Source organism: Meriones unguiculatus, chromosome 10 (assembly GCF_030254825.1).
Source record: "Meriones unguiculatus strain TT.TT164.6M chromosome 10, Bangor_MerUng_6.1, whole genome shotgun sequence".
Classification (NCBI taxonomy): domain Eukaryota; kingdom Metazoa; phylum Chordata; class Mammalia; order Rodentia; family Muridae; genus Meriones; species Meriones unguiculatus.
Window position 1 is genome coordinate 83,979,345 of NC_083358.1, and position 20,499 is coordinate 83,999,843.

Genomic DNA, 20,499 nt, shown 5'->3' on the forward strand with positions numbered 1-20,499 from the left:
CCATTCATCTCCCTGTCCCTCCATATCTGTCCTCTGCCCTTGCAACCTCCCCCACAAAACAAAACAAAAAAACCATCTCGCTGTGAAAGCTGAAGTGTCACACATTATACCCTTTTGTACAAACAACTTTGCTTGCAAATTTTCATTGCAGCGAGTCATTGATCTGGTTCTGGGGCTCTGGCTTCTGCCACAATTTCCATGCTGGAGCCTCACCAGGACTCCTCCAAGATACCCTGTTGTTTTGCCCTGTGTCATAGAGCTCTTGCAGCTTTGTTTTGCAGGACCCTCCCTTTCACACACTCCAGCAGTTCATAGATGGGGTAGATGTTAGGGTGGTTTAACACAAAGTCTTAGATTTGGGCCTAAATGGTAGCTGAGTTGGTCTGCTCACCAGCTCTCCTGTGCCCTCACCATCAGGGCCAGCTCTCTTGCTCTCATGAGCCTGGGGCTGGCTAATCATTGCCCCTTACAGCTCTACTGTGTTGCCCAGGCAAGGTGTGGGGCCTACTGCCCCAAGTGCTGCAGCCTGTGGCAGTGATGGTGGTGGCGGCGGTGGTGGTAGAGTTCTCCAGCTTGCCACAGGCATCAAGGGGTGGGTGGGGTCATCTCTCCCACACCATTAGCCACTGCACAGCCAGCTAGGGGAAGGGTCAGCTTTCCTGCACCTATGCCACCAGGGTCAGCTCTACTGTTCTGTACAGGCTAGATGAGGAACCCACTCTCCCACGTTCCTCAGGCAAGGTGTGGGACTAATTCTTCTACCTGGTGCAGGCAGCTGGGAGTAGGAAGTAAGGTCGTCTCTCCTGTGTTCACACCACCTCAAGGCTGGTGAAGGGCAGGGCCAGCTCTCCCACTCTAGGGGCCTGCTCTGCCATCCTGCTCAGACAAGGGGTTGGAGCCAGCTCTGCTTAGCCCTCAGACATCAACATGGTCCAAGGGAGCAGCCCAGAGGATAGCTATCCAAATAGCCTTTCGTGTTAATGTGGGCCACAGGCATCATACAGTAGACCCCTGCTACTGCAAGGCCACTGGCCCTCGGTGGCAGCACAGGCCAGGACATCACCATGGCCTCAGGTGGCAGTGTAGGCTACTCACATCAGGTTGTTTTTCATGTCTACAGTTCTACCTGTCTTCGTTGTGCACAAACCATTCCACTTCTCTTTCTCTGCCATCTCTCCATCACGTACTTGCCCATCATAGTGCTGCAGTGTGCACCATGTCAGCAATAACATCTTCTTTTGGAAGGTAGGATGGTTAAATGTTAGTCTAACCCTAAGATTCCAAAGGAAATAAGTCCCTGGCCAAAGCTAAACACAGAACAGAAAAATTGAAATTCAACATTGAGCTGTCCACCACAAGAGATTAGCAAATAGGCCAGTGGTGAAGTAAAGACAGGAGGACAAGTCCAGTCAGTTGTGGGACTCCACTCTACAGGTACTGCTCCTCTTCCTGGGCTCGGATGCAGCTCTGAAAGTCACAGTGACTCAAGTTTTCTCAAAGGAAAAGAAGGCATAGGCCCACTGGCACTTGTGTTTGTCACTGGCTGTATTGATGGACAGTGTAATTAATTCACCATTTTCCAAGGACCTAGAACAGCAACTGCCTTCACATCTTCATTTCCGCCTCTCTTCATAGCACACACACTGCTCAGCTTCTCTTCCTTTTCTATCTCTGCACCACCTGTTTGCTCACTTCTTTTTCTCTCAGCACTCTACCACCTACTGGGTAGCTCCAGCCCAGCCTGGTAAGGGCTTGGACACAGCTCACCGTCTTGTCTTGGCACATCCCACAGACTGTGCCTGGCCCTGCTAAGTATGATAATTTTTTTTAAAAAAGTTTAGCAGCCAGTGTTTTTTGTTACCAAGGCCAGATTAACAAATCAGAGGTCCACTGATTAGCATTAAACCCTGAACTTTGAAGTCTTAATATCAAATGTATCATTTTTAAGTCTCTCTTTCTCTTTTTTTTTTTTTTTGAGACAGGTTTTTTTCTGTGTAGCCTTGGCTCTCCTGGAACTCACTCTGTAGACTAGGCTGGATTTGAACTTAAAGATCCCCTGCTTTTGCCTCCCTGAGTGGTAGGATTAAAGGCCTGTGACACTGTCCAGCTTAAGCCTGTCCAGCAAAGACTTCCTCTGATCTTCATAACTTGCATTCAATTTTCTTCAGACCTTGACAATGAACATTAACTTTAAACTTTCTCTTTTTTTTAAATCTGGAAACATCCAGTCATGAGACATAGGTGGTTAACCACTGAGAGCAGTCATTGAAAAGCAAGTTCTTTAGATAAGGAATTAAATAAAGGCAGGGTTTGTTTTGTTGTTGTTTTGCTTTATATTGAAACGTGTTTTGTGAATTTACCTTTCCCAATGTGAAGCCTGCCAGCAAGGCAAACCTGTCTGCGAGTTTAAACTTTTGGTTTTAAAGTTTGTAAGTTTATAACATCAACAAACAAACAACATGTACATCTTTTACACCCAAAGTTACTAAAGTCAGACTGTTTAAAGGTGAAAGCTGACTTTCTAGCTTCGAGTGGACTGACCAGGCAGCTACAGCCATTAGGGTAGGAGCTGGCTGAGGATGGCTTGTTGCTGCTAAGCTGTCTGATAAAGCTAGGACCCCCGCCAGCCTCGCATCCTCCGTGGTGATCTTGATGGCTTGTTGGGGGCAGAGGTCATCAGTCTTTGTCCACTACACAGGGCAGCAGTGAGTCTTGGGCTGCCACGAAGGGCAGCATCAGTCTTCGGCCACCTGACCCAGAAGATCTGAGAGATTTTTCTTCGGAGGATGGACTTGGGGAGCTGACCTAGCTTGTGAAGGCAAGAAGAAGCAGTTGGTTTTTCAGTGTCTTGCTTGCCCACTGTTTGGGGCAGGGTTCTGGTGGCAAGATGAAGGGGAGTTCTTTGCCCAGTGACCATTGTGGTCACATTTGAAGTAAAAGTTCCAGGTGAGGTCTACTGCCCCATCTTTGGAGGGCACCTGAGGGCTGCCTCCAAGAGTTGGCATTTCTGTCTACCATGGGAAGCCTGTTTTGTTAAACCCCGTAAGTACCATATTCATTAGATCTCTCTGAGGAGTTTGAGAGCCATCACCTAAAAGAGTAAACGTACCTGATTTTAAACAAGCTTCACTTGTTTTAAGTTACTTGTTTTAGGCTTACCCTTGACAACATATGTAGAAGGCTAAAGCTTATCCCTGCAAATGAACTACATGACTAGAAATACTGTTCTGAGCATGAAAGAATCTGATCATTTATAAGGTGGCTATCAACTCACATGTCTTAATTATCTTTAACAGTTTATGACAAGTTAGTAGCTTTTTTAAGATTAGAATTTTATATTTTTATTCCTGTTAAGTTTTAGCCTTAAAATTTTGAATTGAAGATTCATGGAAGACTCTTTAGGATTAAAATAAAGCTTTAAACCATGAGTACAATTCACGGAAAGACTGATAACCTTATTTTCCTGATCCTTTCATAGTATACCTTTACAAAATATCACAGTTTCTTGTATGACTCAGTTTATCCAAATAGCTAAAGCTTAATAAATTTATGAAAGACAATGAGGCTAGATATACACTGTTCTAAGTAATTTCTGCTAGCCTGAATAGAATAAGAATTCATAAACCTTATTCATCAAATGTATGTTGTTCCTTATCCAAAAAATATTTTTTGGAAGCCTGGTGTTGAACACAGGAGTTGAATCCAAGTCACCTATAAGCATGCTACAGCAATCATATATATATGTATATATACACACGTGTATATATATATACACATATATGTATATGTGTGTGTTATATATATGAAATCATAATTTTTAAATTAAGTTTTTTGTTACAGAGTTTACAGATACATTTTTTTGTTTGTTTGTTTTTAAGACAAGGTTTTTTTTGTGTAGCCTCAGCTATCTTGGACTTGCTTTGTAAACCAGGCTGGCTTCAAACTCACAGAGATCCACCTACCTTTGCCTTTCTTAGTGCTGGGGTTATAGGCATCTACCACCTCACCTGGTTGTTCATGGATATTTTTAAACCATTCCGAATGAATTCACAAATTCTGAGAGATACAGAAAGTTTATACAATGGTCTTACAAGTCCTCAGATAAAAGAAAGTTAATAATTTATCTGAAGTTTTTAGAGCTATGTTGTTGAATATTAATATTTATTATTGATTTATCTTTTAGTTAATCAGCGGCTATTCCTAAACTGGCTATATACCCAAATCACCACCAGAGACTAGGATGTATTTAGTTAACCTAGAGCACAGTGCTGGGCAATGATTACTCCATCCTAAACCTCCAAACCAGCATAGTTTCCTCCACTCAGATTTTACCCATTATACTCACTTTTAGTCATATCTTAGGTCCAGTTCATCTGTTGGAAGACCTCTCCTGCTAGTCTTTCCTCTCCTCCTCCTCCTCCTCCTCCTCCTCCTCCTCCTCCTCCTCCTCCTCCTCCTCATTTTCTTCTCCTCCCCTCCGGACCAGGATGTCTCATCCTATTCTCACCATTGCACAGCACTGGCTGATTGTTTTACTGACAACACAGAGAACAAATGGTGGCATGTTCACAAAATCTTGAGACAGGTGATGCTTAGAATAAGCATCGCAAGGCATTGTCCGGATTGAAACCAGATAGTGGGGTAGAGAAATCAGCATTTGAATGAACAAGGGTAAACTGTATACATTCCACAAGAATATTATACCAACAGAGCTATAAGGGGGGGGGCAGTATTCACAGAGTAAAACTTCTGTGATTACACTGTTGTTTTTAAAGACAGTAAACAAAATCAAGAAAAAGAGTATAAGACAAGTAGCAATAATCTATATTAGAATAATTTGCTTTTTAGCTGTTTTTGGATACGGCTTCTTTTCCTGAGCTTTTCTGTTTTGTTCTCACTCTCCCTGTCCTGACCTAAGACAGAGACTTTGGGAGAAACTTTTAAACAAGCATGCTTGGGTCTGGAATGAGCAGGCTCTAACTCAGCTCCACAGCCAGCTTTTTAGTAGAGTAGAACTGAATGAAACAATTTTTCAATATAATCCACACCTCTAAAACCATTCGAGTCTCTCTAAGACCAAACCCAGTGATCAGGGGAGGGAAGAGAGCAAAGAGTGAAAAAGTCTTAGTGATAAGAGATTTCTGAGAGTGGAGTGCAAAGAAAGCTTCAAAAGATAAGGAGATTTTTCAGATCATTTTCTTGCGCTGTGGCAGAGGTTATAATCTGAGAGTTTGGTAACTGAGTGCAGCATTGAGACTGATTATCTAATTTGTTCTGAGGCCAAGTCGTTTTCAGTAGGACAGTGAGGCTTTAATGAAATCTTTGAGTCTGAGGAGAAAAGAGATTAGAGAAGGTAGGTGAAGAGTTGAGGAGTCTAATTCTTAATGAGAAGAGCTCAAGGTTACAGGCAGAGCATGTGCCAGGAGCGAGCTGAGAGATAGATAAAGCAGGAAAGAACCAACCAGCAGAAGCAGAAAAGGAGATGGGAGAGGCTTAGGAAAAATGGTTGCCCTCAAGAACCCTGTCAAAGGGAGGATTCCAGTATTATGGAGGCCCAGGAGGGCATATAGCAGCTGCCTGATGTACCTAGACAACTTACAGTAGGCTCCAGGAGCTAAGAGAAACAGACACAGCCAGCAGGCTCCAGTGAGCCAACAAGAGTAGAGGCAGAGCAGGCAGCTCCTAGGCGGAGGTGAGGAGAGACAAGTGGTTAGCCATGGTTAGAGACAGAGTAAGCTCCGGAGTACAGGGGGGCAGGGAGTTAGGAGCAGAGCAAGGAGGGAATGGGAAAGACTTAGAGGAGTAAGTGGTGTGGGGCGGAGACTTCCAATCTGAGGTAACTCCAACTGGACCAAAAGACTTGTCAGACCTTAGCCATCTGGCTAAGGTCAGTTGAGGAGTATCCCTCCTTCACATGATAGGGTGTCCAAAAGGCCTCTAGAAGCTGCCTGATGAACTGGCATAATTTTTTTGTAGGCTTCAGGAGCCGAGAGAGAGAGAGAGAGAGAGAGAGAGAGAGAGAGAGACATTTACCAGAGTAGATGAGGAAAGATGAGTTGTTGGAGCAGGTGGAGAAGTGGATGAGGAATTGAACTCCAGAATTTGTAGCAAATATAATGGGTGGCAGAAGGCAGCAGAAATAAATAAATGATCCATACTTCAGGAGAGTCAAATTAGTAGTTTGGTTTTGGTTAGGCCCATGAAAAGGGGTCCACCTGTGCTTCTCCTGGGTTTTAGCACCAGACGCAAGGGGGCTCATTGCGGAAACTGCCAACATGACTGCTTCCCTAGGGAAAGGTCTTTAGTTTTGGTAAGAGAGAGAAAATATCCATAGGTATCTGGAAGAAAGGCATATTGGACATGGCCAGGGCTGTCTACAGTAGAGGCAAGTGAACACAAAAACATGGGGCAGGGGGACAAACCATGCAGGTTATAAGAGGGGCGAGCAGCTAGAGAGAGGGATTTCTTCAGGGCCCAGGAAACCAATTTCACAAGTTCCTGAGGAGTGCTGGCTTTTGTCCCCTCACCAGAAATCCCTCTGTAGTTCAGCTTGAGCTCATTTCTAACTATATGTGCTCTCGGAGACCGAAGAGAAAGATTCTAAGAGTCAGATGTGGTGGATAACATCGAGGAAACAGTGTTTTCTAGACAAAACAGGGCAGTTGCCCATATAAACTCAAGGATTGTAATAGTGCTCATAAGACTTTGGCAAGCGCAGACCAGACAAAATACCAGCATGGAGGAAGGAGGGACACAGAATCCAACTAGCTGAGGAGCTATTGGCATTGCACAGCTTCTGAGAGAGGGTGTAGCAAGAGTTTCGGTTTCTTTAACCACCCAGTTATGTCATGTGAGTGTGCAGTGTGCGTGTGTTTTAACCCCAGGTGTGGGCTAAGAGGCTGCTTCCCAGCAGGTGCCTCTGATTCCCCTCAGGCACTAGCCGGGAGGGGGCGAGATCTTTGCCGGCTGCAGATAATTTAATTCTGGAGACTCTGGAAAGGCTATTAAAGGGAAGAGTCCCAAGAGGGTCTGTGAGGCTGCTGCTCCGCTGCTGCTCCGCTGCTGCTCTTCCCACTGCTTTCCCCTCTCCCCCAACCCCCCACCCCCCAGCCCACACACACACCTGGTTGCTGTTGTTGTGGTTTGACAAGAAGTTGGAGAAATCCTGACCATGAAGTTGTGGGGCACAACTGGACTTGCCCCAAGGAACCCAGCAGCCTAGGGAATCTGGAAGTCATCTGAAGCGGTCTACGCCCCCTTTCCCCTCTAATGTTCTTTCTTTCCTACCTCCAGTTGGGTGGTTGGAAGGGAGGTAGATATAGGAACCCATATTCTTATTAGTATAAGTAGCTATACTAATACACCAACAAGAGGGAGAGTCAGTTTTTTTTAATATTGTGACTTTTGGTAGGTTGACCAAGAGTAGTTGGGTAATGAAAACTGTTCTTAATTGGGGAAGAAAAGAAAAGAAAGAAAGAAAAATGAATGCTTCAAAATTATGTGGGTACAAAGTAAAGTTGGAAAAGGAAGCTATAGGGGGAAGTTGTGGGATGAGGGTGAATATGATCAAAATACATTGTATAAGATTCTCAAATAATGGCATGCACCTTTAATCCCAGCTCTCAGGAGGCAGAGGGAGGTGGCTCTCTGTGAGTTCAAGGCAGCCTGGTCTACCCAGAGAGTTCCTGGCTAGCCAGGGCTGTTACACAGAAAAACCCTGCCTTGAAAAAACAGTTATCTATTTATAGAGCTTTATCTTTATATACTCTGTCAAGTGATTCCAAAATGCAGTGGCACCGGTTCTGGTCCTCATACTGTCTTATGATATGAATGTTACAGAGTCTGCAGCCACATCTTGGCTGTTGTGAGACAGGATCTCGCTATGTCTTTAAGTCTGGCTTGTAGCTCAAGCTGTTTCCCAGCCTGGCCTCAGATGCGCCGTTCTTCTGTCTCAGCCTTCCAAATGCTGAGGTTATAGGCATGAACCACCATGATTTGAAAGGTCTTATGTCTGGTTCCTACTTTGTTGTGGAGAACATACTTATATGATTTCAAGTCTTTTAAATTTATCAGGATTTCTCTTATCACCTCAGATATTTTGGTATATGCTTCATGGCTAAAATGTGCCCTGCAATTTCTGAATATAGCATTCTTCACCTTTTTTTTTTTTTTTGATCTTGCTGATTGATAGTTCTGAATTCTTCTGATCCTTGGTGATTTTCTGCGTAATTGTTCTATTAAACCAAAAAGTGAACAATATAAAATTTACTAATATGAGTGTGTCTGCGTGCATACCGTATGCACCATAGGGCATGTGTGGTGGTAAACGGGCAGTTTGGGGAAAGACACTTCTACCGTGTGGCCCTAGGGAATTGAATTCAGGTCTTTAGACTAGGTGACAAGTGGCTTTGCCTGCTGAGCCATACCGCCAGTCCTCTATTAATTTGTTGTTGCTTGTAGGTTGGCTTTTTGTTTTGTTTTGTTTTGTCTGTTCATCCTGCATCCCTGTTTACACTGAGGCTTTCTATGTAGACCAGGTTGGCCTAAAACTCATAGAGATCCAACTGTCTCTACCTCTTCTAAGTGTTGGGGTTGAAGATGCGGACACCATGCACTGTTTCTATTAATTTTCTAAGAGAAGGATATTGAAGCCTTTATTGTAATGGCAGGTATATCTTTCTCTCCTTTTACTGCTGTCAGTATTTGCTTTTTTTTTTTTTTTTTTTTTTTTTGGTAGCGCTTGTGTTTGTGCACACGCTTGTTTTAACGTATTGACAGTAAAGGGAGGGCTTTGGTGAAGAAGAGGCTTGAACTTTGTCCCATGGGGTGATGAATAGAAACAACTATGCCAGCTGGTGCAGGTACGAAGGTCAGGCAGAGCTTGCCTCGTTGGAAAAATCACCCCTCACTCTATCCCTTCAACCTTGCTGTTTTCTGATGGAAACCCTGAAGTCTAGACTGACAGAAATCTCCATCTTCTCCATTGGTTATGGTCGTGACTATCACAAAATGGAATTGGCCCCAGTGTTCTCAGCAACAGCTCTTTGAAAACAGGCTTTGAAATGTGAAGTGATTTACTTAACATTTATAATAAAAAAAATTCAAAGACGCAGAATGTATTATCATTGCTTTCTGTTGTATATAACTTCTATATGACCTTCCCTAGGTCTACATAAGGACACTGTCTCACTGAAAAAGTTTTAATCTTAGAGGCTTCAACCTTCTTAAGATAGTAGGATTATAAATTTTTTTTTTATCACAACCCTGCACACAATGTGCTAGCCTCATGACCTTTCTGCTTCCTCGTGCAAGGGAAAGGCATTAAATCCCTACCTAGCTAGTTCTAGAAAGCCCTTCCCTCAGGCACTAGAGTACTTTTTAGGAAATGAGTTTAAGCTAGCCAGATCACTTATATTGAAGAAGAAAGTTCTGGGTGTAGGATCTGAGGGCTTTGATGTCCCTAACCTAACATGGAAGAATGTGTACATAAACACATTAGTGATCAATTCCGAGCCACTAATAATGCATTGGTATTGAATTAAGGGAAGAAATGAAAGCACTTCCTTTTTGGCAGTCACTTGACCAAGAGTGAGTCTGGATTTGAAGTCTCTGCTTCACATTCTCCGTGTATCCTGACCAACTAAGAAAGAGCTTCTGCTCCCTCTCTTACTAAACAGCACAGAAAGCATCACATGGTGGGAAAAATGGGATACTTTACAGAAATATTTACAGAGACAGGGCTAAACTTGCAAACTTCAACTCACCCAGGCAGAAAACAATACTACCAATATCGTTGCTCATCAACTGATGCCCAAGTTTTATGTTCAACATCAGAGTAGATATTCGTTTTTAAAATTACTGTAAACCTCTGTAGTTGCTGCTTCCAGAATATATCATTTCAAACTGTAGTTATGTATTAGCTTAGGTTATAGAAGTTGATTAGGTGGGGAATCCAAGGCAAGTATAGTTGATTGTTACATTGGTCTCTTAAAAGCAGGCACACAGTACACAGTAGGGTAGCAGTCTTCAGTAACCTCAAGGTATATTATTAATGTTGGCTGTGAGGTCCAGTAAAAGTGCCAGTCATGTCAGTGAGGGCCTCAGTGGAGTCGGAAGAGCAAGTGCTATGAACCAAGCAAGTAACTCAAGTCCTTCTGGCTGGTTGTCCCAGCTGATTGCTGGGACAGTTAGAGCCTCAACAGAGATCCACACATCTCTGTTGGGGTTTCTCTGATGTCTCCACAGCAGACTGTCCAGGACACACACCCCTGAGGGTTAAGCCTCCTAGTGACAACTCTTACCAAAAAAAGAACACATCTTATAGAGAAATGCTTCCTTCTCTCTTTAAGTGGTTTGAGGCGTATCTCATGTTGATCCTCAAGAGATTATTTCTAAAGAATTGGCTCCTGTAGGAGTGACGCTTTCTAGGACTCTTTTATTCTCCTTCCCATTTGACTCTCCCTCATTCTACTCTTCCAGACTTTACACTTCCACATCAGATAACTACACACAACCCTGGCTCAGACTCTACTCATAGGAAGCAGGCTAAGACAACAATAGGGATGTGGGGTGTGTACACACGTGCTTTTCTATGTCATATGTCTAGTCAGGGCTTTGTTGCTGTGAAGAGACACCATGACCACGGTAGCTCTTATAAAGGACAATGTTTCACTGGGAGCTGGGGGGGGGGGGGACAGCTGGCTTATACTTCAGAGATTTAGTCTATTTTTATCATGGTGGGAATCGTGACAGCACACTGGAGACGTGCTGGAGAGGTTGCTGAGAGTTCTAAATCCTGAACCATAGGCATCAGGAAGAGAGAGCAACACACTAGGTCTAGCTTGGGTTTCTGAAACCCCAAAGCCCACTCCCAGTGACATATTTTCTTCAACAAGGCCACAGGTCCCAATACTGTCACTCCCTATGAGCCTGTGGGGACCATTTTCATTCAAACCACCATATCATGCTTTATATATAGCTAAAGCTGAAGAATTCCATTGTGCATGGAATTCCATGGACCCAACTAGGACCATGGCATTAGAGTTGACATTTGGGGACTACAAGGGAGCAGCAGGTCTTCAGAAATCTTTGCTGTTAAGCCCTGGATGTCATGGAGGAGGCTTATCCCCTGTCCCCTGTACTAGGAGTTATTTATGTTTCTACTGGCTGATGAGCCTGGAGGCCTCCAAGCCCGAGGCTCACTTCTCTGGTCTTCTCAGCTACTCTCTGCTTGATGGCTTTCTTTGGAGTACTGCCATTTTTACAACTAGCCTGGCCTCCCTCCCTCCCTTCCTCCCTCCTTCCTTCTCTCCCTTCCTTCCTTCTTACCTCCTTTCTTCCCTTCCTTCCTTTCTTTCTTCTTTCCTCTGCCTTCATTTCCTCTCCCCTTTTCTTTTTCCTTCTCTTCTCTCCTCTTTCCTCTTTTCCTCTCATTTCTCCTCCCTCCCTTCCTCCTTCCTTCCTCCACTTACCCTCTTTTCTTCCTTTCTTCTAGTAAATTCTTTGTAAGAAAGTTCACAACCCATCTTTTAAATAACATTCCTTGAGTCATGCTCCCAAACAGTCTTACAGCAAGTCTTACAGTGCAGTGGAAAGAAAGGGCTGCAAAAATGCACAAAAAAAGCCTACATTAAAGAGTTCACAGTTTGGTAAACAATGGCACTGTCATAAAGCCGTTCTCAGCATAGATAATATTTAATTGATAAAAAAAATTGTATCAGTTTATGGCAATAATTTTATACATATATACAATATGTAATATTCAAAACAGGATTATTAGCATCTCTTTCCTTTTATTTTTTAAAATATTTTAGACAGGATCTCACTATCTAGCCTTGGCTAGCCTGGAACTCACTGTGTAGACCAGGGTAAGAATCCTTATTTTGAACCTAAATGATTCAGGCAATACGTAAAGCTACTATGAGTCTCCCATAGCATCTTTTGTTGTCATGGTAACACATAAAAGTTACCCTTTTAACAATTTTTAAATGTACAGTGCAGTGATGGCAAGTTCATTTATATTCTTCTGCAGTCATGGCCACTATCCACCTTCAGATCGTTTCAGGATCCTAAACTGAAATGCTGTACTTGGTCAATAACAACTTCCATAGTGTAAACCCAGCTTTGCTGAATTCATAAAACGATAAGTCATTAGCCTTCTGGGTGTAGGTACCTCAGCGTTGTACCTGTAGGAACTTAAAACTAGAAACGTAGTGAGTATCACTAGCTCTGCTGAACTGGGTTTCTCACTGGATGGATAGGTAGCCCATCTAAACTGAAGAGTCACAGAGGACCTCTGAAAAGCTCTGCCCTGCAGACTATCAATGCAGATGCAGAGACTTATGAGCAACCTTTGGGCAGAGTGCAGGGAATCTTAGGAAAGAAATGGGAAACAGTAAGATCTGGAGAGGACAGAAACTCCACAAGGAGAGCAACAGAACCAAAAAATCTGAGCACAGGGGTCTTTCCTGAGACTGCTATTCCAACCAAGGACTATGCATGGAGATAACCTAAGACCCCTGCACAGATGTAGCCCATGGCAGTTCAGTATCCAAGTGGGTTCCATTGTGATAGGAACAGGGACTGTCTCTGACATGAACTGATTGGCCTGCTCTTTAATTACCTCCCCCTGAGGGGGAAGCAGCATTACCAGGCCACAGAAGAAGACAACACAGCCACTCCTGATGAGACCTAATTGACTAGGATCAGAAGGAAGGAAAAGAAGTCCTCCCCTATCAGTGGACATAGGGAGGGGCATGCATGCAGAGGGTGGAGGAAGGGAGGGATTGGGATGGAAGGAGGGGGAATCACGGGGGGGGGATACAAAGTGAATAAAGTGTAATTAATAAAGAAATAATAATAATAATAATAAAATGCAAAAATATTTTGAAAAAAAAAGAAAAGAAAAATGAACAGGCATTATGATCTTTATTTTAAAAATTTGCTGCTAGTCGGTGGATCTCTGTGAGTTTGAGGCCAGCCTTATCTACAGAGTGAGTTCCAGGACAGCCAAGGCTACATAGAGAAACCCTTTTTGGAAAAACAAAACAAACAAATTAAAAAAAAACCCAAAATGCTGCTTGTTAGACATCTATATACATAGAAGCCAAACAAAAAGGTTGTGTTTTAAATTCAGCTCTTGCCTTTTAGTTCATGCCACTCTGGAGATCATACTTTTGCATCCTGGGTGATTACTTTGTGACAGACTTCCAGGGTTTGAGATTTAAAAACAGAGAATGATCTTGTGGGCTCCCAGCCCTGGAAGCAACCAATTGTCATTTGCATTCGATTTGCATAGGCAAATTCACAGCTGTTCTTGTCCTTCCCTACTGGTGGAATGATAAAAACTTGGGCTGTGGTCAGCTGGTACTGATCAATGATTCAGAGACATATGAAGTGCGCAAACAAGGACCATGCCTAACTTGTATCAGCTAAAAAGAAATGATATGTTTCTTTAGATAGCCGGTTCTTTCGAGCACTGGACATTCCATTTGATTTAAAAGTAAAGTGCACAGATAGATTTCAGGCAGAGAAAATATCCATCTCGTGTCTGGGGCTGTTTCCTGCTGAGCAGACTGTAGGAAACACTTGGGTAGCTGTTTGCCTGTTTTCAAAACAACTTGGATAGTTGTTTTGAAGTAGGTGTTTTGCTTGGCACATGACCTCTCGTGGGAAAGACTGGTCCTACTGGCTCTTACATAATCATTCTGCCTCAACAAGTCTCATGCCTACCCTCTCACATCAAGGCTCTTTAAGAGCTCTTTAAGAGCTCTTTAAGCTCATCATCTACTTAAATCTCCTATGCACCCCAGATACAGAGCGAAAGAGTCACAGCCTCTACAAAGAGTTCCTGACCCGAGTCTAACCTGTAGAGATTTTCACGTTCTTACAGCATAGTGAATTTAGCTTTTCAAAGCTTTCACTTAAAAATATAGGGATAGAGCCAGGCCAGGTGTGGTGGTGCACTCAGAGAGGCAGAGGCGGGTGAATTGCTGTGAGTTCTAGCCCAGCTTGGTCTACAAAGCGAGTTCAGGATAGCCAAGTCTACACAGAGAAACCCAGTCTCAAAAAACCAATCCCCCCCCAAAAAAAAGAAGAGGAATAACAGGACAATGGTAGCACATGACTTTAGTGCCAGTACTTGGAAGGCAGAGGAAGGCAGATCTCAGAGTTCGAGGCCAGCCTACTCTGCAAAGTGAGTTCCAGGATGCCAGGGCTACACAGAGAAACTGTGCCTTGAAAAAAATTAATACAGGGATAGCAGAATTATGAAGTCTTTACCAGTACAAGACCTTTCATCTATCTTAGCATTAAGTTTTTCATGTGACTATGGGAACCATAGCAAGTTCACAGGTTCTTTTTTTTTTAATGTTTTTTTGTTTTGTTTTTAATGTATATGGGTGTTTTGCATGCATATAAGTCAGTTGTGTGCCTTGTGCCTGTGGAGGCTGGAAGAGGGATTCAGATCTCTCATCCATCGATGAATGGACATTTTTGAAATGCTAATGCTTGCAAGGCAGGCACTCTACAACTGACTCACACTCAGCCCCACCTTCTTGAAAGATGAGGGATTCCCTCGTAAAAAGGAATTAAAGGCTGACACATGCTACCGTACGGGGGAATGTTAAAAACATGATAAATTAAATAAGCCAGACACAAAAAGGGTCATATTCTATGACCTCTTACATGTCTAGAACAGCCAAATGCACAGAGACAGAAAGCTAACAGTGCAGTCACAGCAGAATTTTAAAAGGGGGACACTGGGCATCACTGTTGAATGAATACAGAATAAAAAAAAATCTAAATCAGGAGTGGTCGCAAAACAGGCCTGTAATTCCAGCCACTCAGAAGTGCCGAGGCAGCGCCTCTGTAACGCAAGGCCACCTGAGGCTACGTACGGAGTGGCTTCCAGGTCACTGCGAGAACTTATCTCAGCCTAAACCCAACCAAATCAAGTTACTTTTATGAAAGAACAATGCTCAGGGTTGCGCAGTGTGACTGTAATTTAAGTCACTGAACTGTACATTTAAACATTGGCAAGTTTCGCGTGATGTATTTTTTTAGTGCTTGGAACCAAGTCTGCGCTACTTGCCCCATCTCTTGTGCTGTTGCCCAATTCTGTCCTTTCACAACTGCATTTTTGCTCAGCATTCAGTTTGATGTCATCTCTCCAGCTTCCAGGCAAGGGCCATGTCATAACTTGGCTTGTCCTTCACTGACCTGCCAGTACACCTGGCAGTTAGCTGGACTCTGTAAATCATTGACTGGTAAGTGCAGATTCCGAATAACCTGTTTTATAATCATGTGGCCCTGTGCTTGCGAAGCAGTGGAGCCGGTCTCAGCGTTTTCTCTGTGGGAGCTTTCTATTGTGGTGGTTGGAGAGCAAGACTTTAGAATCCAACAGACCTGAGCTTGAACTGTCGGTTCCTAAGCATGTGTCTTCCGGGGAGTCACTCTGTTAGTCCTTCTGTTCACTCTGGATTCTACCAGGAATAAATCGAAACAATGTATGCTTGAGAACAGGGCCTGCAGGGCTCAGGAAACGGCAGTCAAAACCAACATCGGTCATATAAACTAAGCAGCATTGCCAGCTTAAATTCTTTGCTCTGAAAGTCTGGCAAATGCTTAAAGCTGATGCCAACCCCCACATTCCAATGGCTATTTCTGCAGCAAAGGACCAGTCTTGGGCTGAGCTGTCTGCTGAAGTGCTTGTTGGCAAACTGAAGGGCCAGAGTTTAGAGCTCCCACAACCCACCCACATAAAGAAAGCTGGGTATTGCGGCCCACACATGCAATCTTGGAGCTGAGGAGGTAGATGTGCAAGGGTCCCTAGGGCTTGCGGGATAGCCAGTGTCGCTGAATCAGCAAGCTTTGGGTTCAGCGAGGGACCTTGTTCCAAAACAAAGTGGAGGATGACTGGGGAAAACACTTGATGCTGACCTCTTCATGCAGGTGCACACACAACCCCTCACATACAAACACACACACAAACACCCATGCACACCACACACATAAATACACACACACACACACACACATACATATCAACACACACCGATACAGACACACATGTAGACACACACACAGACATCCCCCATTAATACACACACACACACACACACACACACGCACACATGCACACATATCAACACACACCGACACAGAAACACATGTAGACACACACACAGACACCCCCCATTAATACACATACACACACACAGACATACATACAGACACACACACATAGTCATACAGATACACATACCCATACACACACGTATACACAGATGCACACACAAATGTCTTGAGAACCATAAGGGAATGTTGGAGGGCCTATATCTGCTTCCTAGGGTCTCACACACTCGGAGGCACCAGTAAGATGCTCTGTTCTCTGGCAGAGCGAGAAGAGGCTTTCTCAGGTCAGGGGAGTTCTCACTCAGCCACTCTTAGGTGCAAACGGCCGCTCTGAGCCTTCAGAGGCAGCTGGGCTCAGTCACATCAGACTGAGAGGCCAATCTGTTCGGAGAAGAGTTGGGGGCTACTGGCCTCACCTGGAGAGACAGTGGATTGCTATAAAGACCACCAGGCGGGTTTCTTAGAGGATGGACTGGTGTTAAAAACTTGTGGTGGGCTGCGGGTGTGACGTGGTTGTGTTTGCCCAGCATGTTCGCAACCCCATGCTCCCAAGGCCGCAGGCACACACCCAACACTTAGGGGGCAGAGGCAGGAGGATCAGAAACTCAAGGTCTTCCTCAGGGACAAAGTGAGCTCCGGCCAGCCTGAGACACAGAAGAGCCCGTCTCAAAAGTAAAAGTAAAAATGGCAGCTGTAGGTGGCGTTGCTGCTGGTCAGAGCAGAGAGCAGGGGAACAGGCCACAGAGATGAAGTAACGGGGACCAGTTTTTCCTGTAGCAGGGACCAGACATTAAATCTTCCCATCTTCTAACTCCCTGGGAGGCTTGTTCCAGAATGGGGCGCTGGGCCTCCTCTTAGCCTAGGGAAAGGGCACGTGGCCATATTTCTGAGAGAATGTGACTTTCTCGGAACTGACAGCCCAGAAGCTTAGAAATGAACTTGAGGAAATGAAATGCAGTCACGTTACCAGGATAAGACCTTTGATGTCCCGGCGCCTGGTGGGGTGAGCAAACTGAAGAGGAAGCACTTGGCCTGCAGCAGTCCTTGACAGGCTAGCGGTGAGACGGCTCAGCGCGTAAGGGCGCTCACAGCCAAGCCTGGGACTCACGTGGTGGGAGGAGAAAACCAGCTCCCCAGGTTGTCCTCTGACCTCCGCATGGGCAGCATGGCACACACACGTGCGTGCATGCATTGGCAGGCGAACACACACACACACACAAATAGATAAAGTAGTAAAAATGTTTGAGGAAAAATAGAGGACCACGAACCATCCACAGGCTGCTGCATGCAGCACTCCTGACCTGGTGGGTGGCCACTGCCACTCATCTGCCACTCATTGTCGTTTCTTTGTGTGCTTTGCTCCTGGTGGCACATAAGTATCGTTCTGGCTAGCGTTTCAAACGTAGATGGATTCTGTTTTCCCACCGGTGCAACATATGTAACTAACCTCTAAGGAGCTTGATACTTCAAAGTCCTTGTGGCTAACATGACAACTCTACCAATCATCACCCAGAACTTGGAAATGTCACCCAACTGGGACTTCAGGGAATGCTTATCTGTCACTGTGAGGACTTGCCTGGGGTTTGCAAGTATGATAGAGAAAATGACTATGCTTGTGTTTATATAATTGGACATCAAGTAGAACATCAATTCGTGACCTTAATTTTGAAAAATGTGCTTGGGTTGAGGGGAAATAGGGCGGAAGGATATTCACCATCTTCTTCCAGGGGTTATGTTTTATTATCTCTTTATATTTAAATATCCCTTCCTCTGGTTTATAAAATTTTAATGGACTGCTTTTATAAAATTGATCTAAAATTGATGTAAATTTCTAAAATAGGGTCTTATGTGGTCTAGGCTTGTCTTGAGCTTGTGTCGGCCTAGACTGGTCTTGAACTCCTGATCCTGCTGCATTCACCACGCTAGTGCTGGGATTGTTTGTGTGCCCCACTTATATAGGTTTTGTTTGTTTTGTTTTGAGACAAGGTCTCAATACATAGCCTCGGATGGTCAGGAACTCACTAAGTAAACCAGGCTGGTCTTGAACTCACAGAGATCTGCCTGCCTCTGCCTCTGAGTGCTGAGATTAAACGCGTGCCCCATCGTGCCTGGCTTTCACACACTTTTAAAGGGCACAAGTTGCAGAGCTTCAGGAGCTCCTTCTGTGTAGGAAGATGGGCATCCAGGGTAAAAGGTGCCAATCTATTACTTAAAAAGTGTCCCTGAGTAGTATTCTATTGTATAAAAGTACCACAGTTTCTGTATCCATTCCTCTGTTGATGGACATCTGGGTTGTTTCCAGGTTCTGGTTATAAATAAAGCTGCTACAAACATGGTTGAGCAAATGTCCATGTTGTGTAGTCGAGCATCTTTTGGATATATGCCTAGGAGTGGTATAGCTGGATCTTGAGGAAGCGCTATTGCTAATTGTCTGAGAAAGCGCCAGATTGATTTCCATAGTGGTTGTACAAGTTTACATTCCCAACAGCAATGGAGGAGGGTTCTCCTTTCTTTACATCCTCTCTAGCATGTGTTGTCACTTGAATTTTTTATCTTAGCCATTCTGATGGGTGTAAGGTGAAATCTCAGGGTCATTCATGAAATTTCATCTAGAAAAGATCATCCTGAGTGAGGTATCCCAGGAGCAGAAAGACACATACGGTATATACTCACTTATAAGTGGGTACTAGACCTATAAGATAGGATAAACATACTAAAATCTGTGCACGTAAAGAAGATAAACAAGAAAGAGGACCCAGGGTAAGATGACCAATCCTCACTTAGAAAGACAAAGGAGATGGACATCGGAAGTAGGAGAAAACAAGTAACAGGACAGGAGCCTACTGCAGAGGGCCTCTGAAAGACTCTACCTAGCAGTATATCAAAGCAGATGCTGAGACCCATAACCAAACCTTTGGCAGAGTGCAGGGAATCATATGAAAGAAGGAGGAGTTAGTATGACCTGGAGAGGACAGGAGCTCCAAAGGGACCAAATATATCAGGGCACAGGGGTCTTTTATGAGACTGTTTCTCCAACCAAGGACTATGTACGGATGTAACCTAGAACCCCTGCTCGGATGTAGCCCGTGGTAGCTCAGTATCCAAGTGGGTACCCTAGTAAGGGGAACAGGGACTATTTATGACATGAACTCAATGGCTGGCTCTTTGACCTCCCCCCACTCCCTAAGCGAGAAGTAGCCTTGCTAGGTCACAGAGGAGGACATTGCAGCCAGTCCTGAAGATACCTGATAAGCTAGGGTCAGATGGAAGGGGAGGAGGACCTTCTCTATCAATGGACTTGGAAAGGGGCCGGGAAGAGATAAGGGAGGGAGGGTGGGATTGGGAGGGAATGAGCGACGGGGCTATGGCTGGGATACAAAGTAAATAACCTGTGATTAATATAAAAAATAAAATAAAAATGGGGGTCCCTAAAGGTCACGGTGAGCAACAGGCTCCTTCTGTTACATCAATTTAGGTAATTCTAGTTTATGTTTAACAAGTCAGAGTTTCATAAATATACTTCCTTTTTTTTTTTTTTTTTTTTTTTTTTTTTTTTTTTTTTTAAGACAGGATTTCTCTGTGTAGCCGTGGCTGTCTGAGAACTCACTATGTCACTATGTGAGCCAGGCTGACCTCAAACTCATAGTGACCTGCTTGCCTCTGTCCCCCAAGTGCTGGTGTGGGCTGCCAGCACTCCCTGGCTACAAGTCCTTTCTTAAAGGTAAAAATCGTTACTAAGAAAACTCAGTCTTTATTCTTGCCTGCTACATACTGTTAGCTCCAACAAGACCATTCATCCAAGCCAGCACATAGTCACTATGCACTATTTACAGAATGGCTTGAAATAATGCGAAGTTGAACTTTCATCTAGTAGAAAGGCTACTATAAGCACACAAGTAATATCGGAAACCATTGTATATTTACATACTCAGCAGAAGACCAAAAAGGCTATAAGATGCCCATATAAAATTTTCATACGTTCTGAATTTTGAGAGGTTAATATGAAGAGTTTTAAATAGTAAAGAGTTTTGATTTTTGTAAGCAACCAATCGATCATTTGATGACCAAAGAAATTCACTGGGTCATTTGAGATGTTCAATGTGCCACGTTACTTTGGTTCTATTTAGTTTTCAGCTTTGTCTCCGACTCCATGGATTTGGGGGAGCTTCTGTAAGATGTTTAACTGGCTCCTTAGTTCCTCCTTCTTCCCTTCTCCCTCCGTTTCAGTCTATCCAAAGCTAACCCTTGGTCTAGCCTCTCAAGGGCTGAGCTTACTGATGTGAGCCACCGTGCCCGGCTGACTCCACAGGGCATGTTTGCAGGGTCAGGTTAGGACAGCCCAGGAGCAGGGGAGGGTGTTCTGAG

At 44.1% G+C, this 20,499-nt stretch overlaps 1 long non-coding RNA gene across 5 annotated transcripts in view; it reads right to left on the reverse strand.

Moving 5' to 3' along the window:
• Positions 1-20,499, reverse strand: part of LOC132656909 (uncharacterized) — a 63,675-nt gene that overhangs the window by 15,602 nt on the left and 27,574 nt on the right. For 4 of the 5 annotated variants that reach the window (XR_009594711.1, XR_009594709.1, XR_009594707.1 and 1 more), the window contains exons 1-2: positions 17,102-17,236; positions 15,406-15,482 (exon numbers count right to left, since the gene is read on the reverse strand). The exons of the other annotated variant lie outside the window; for it this stretch is intronic. This is a non-coding gene — a long non-coding RNA (uncharacterized LOC132656909). Of the gene's footprint in view, positions 1-15,405; positions 15,483-17,101; positions 17,237-20,499 lie in introns of those variants that run through there. 5 annotated transcript variants of the gene reach the window in all.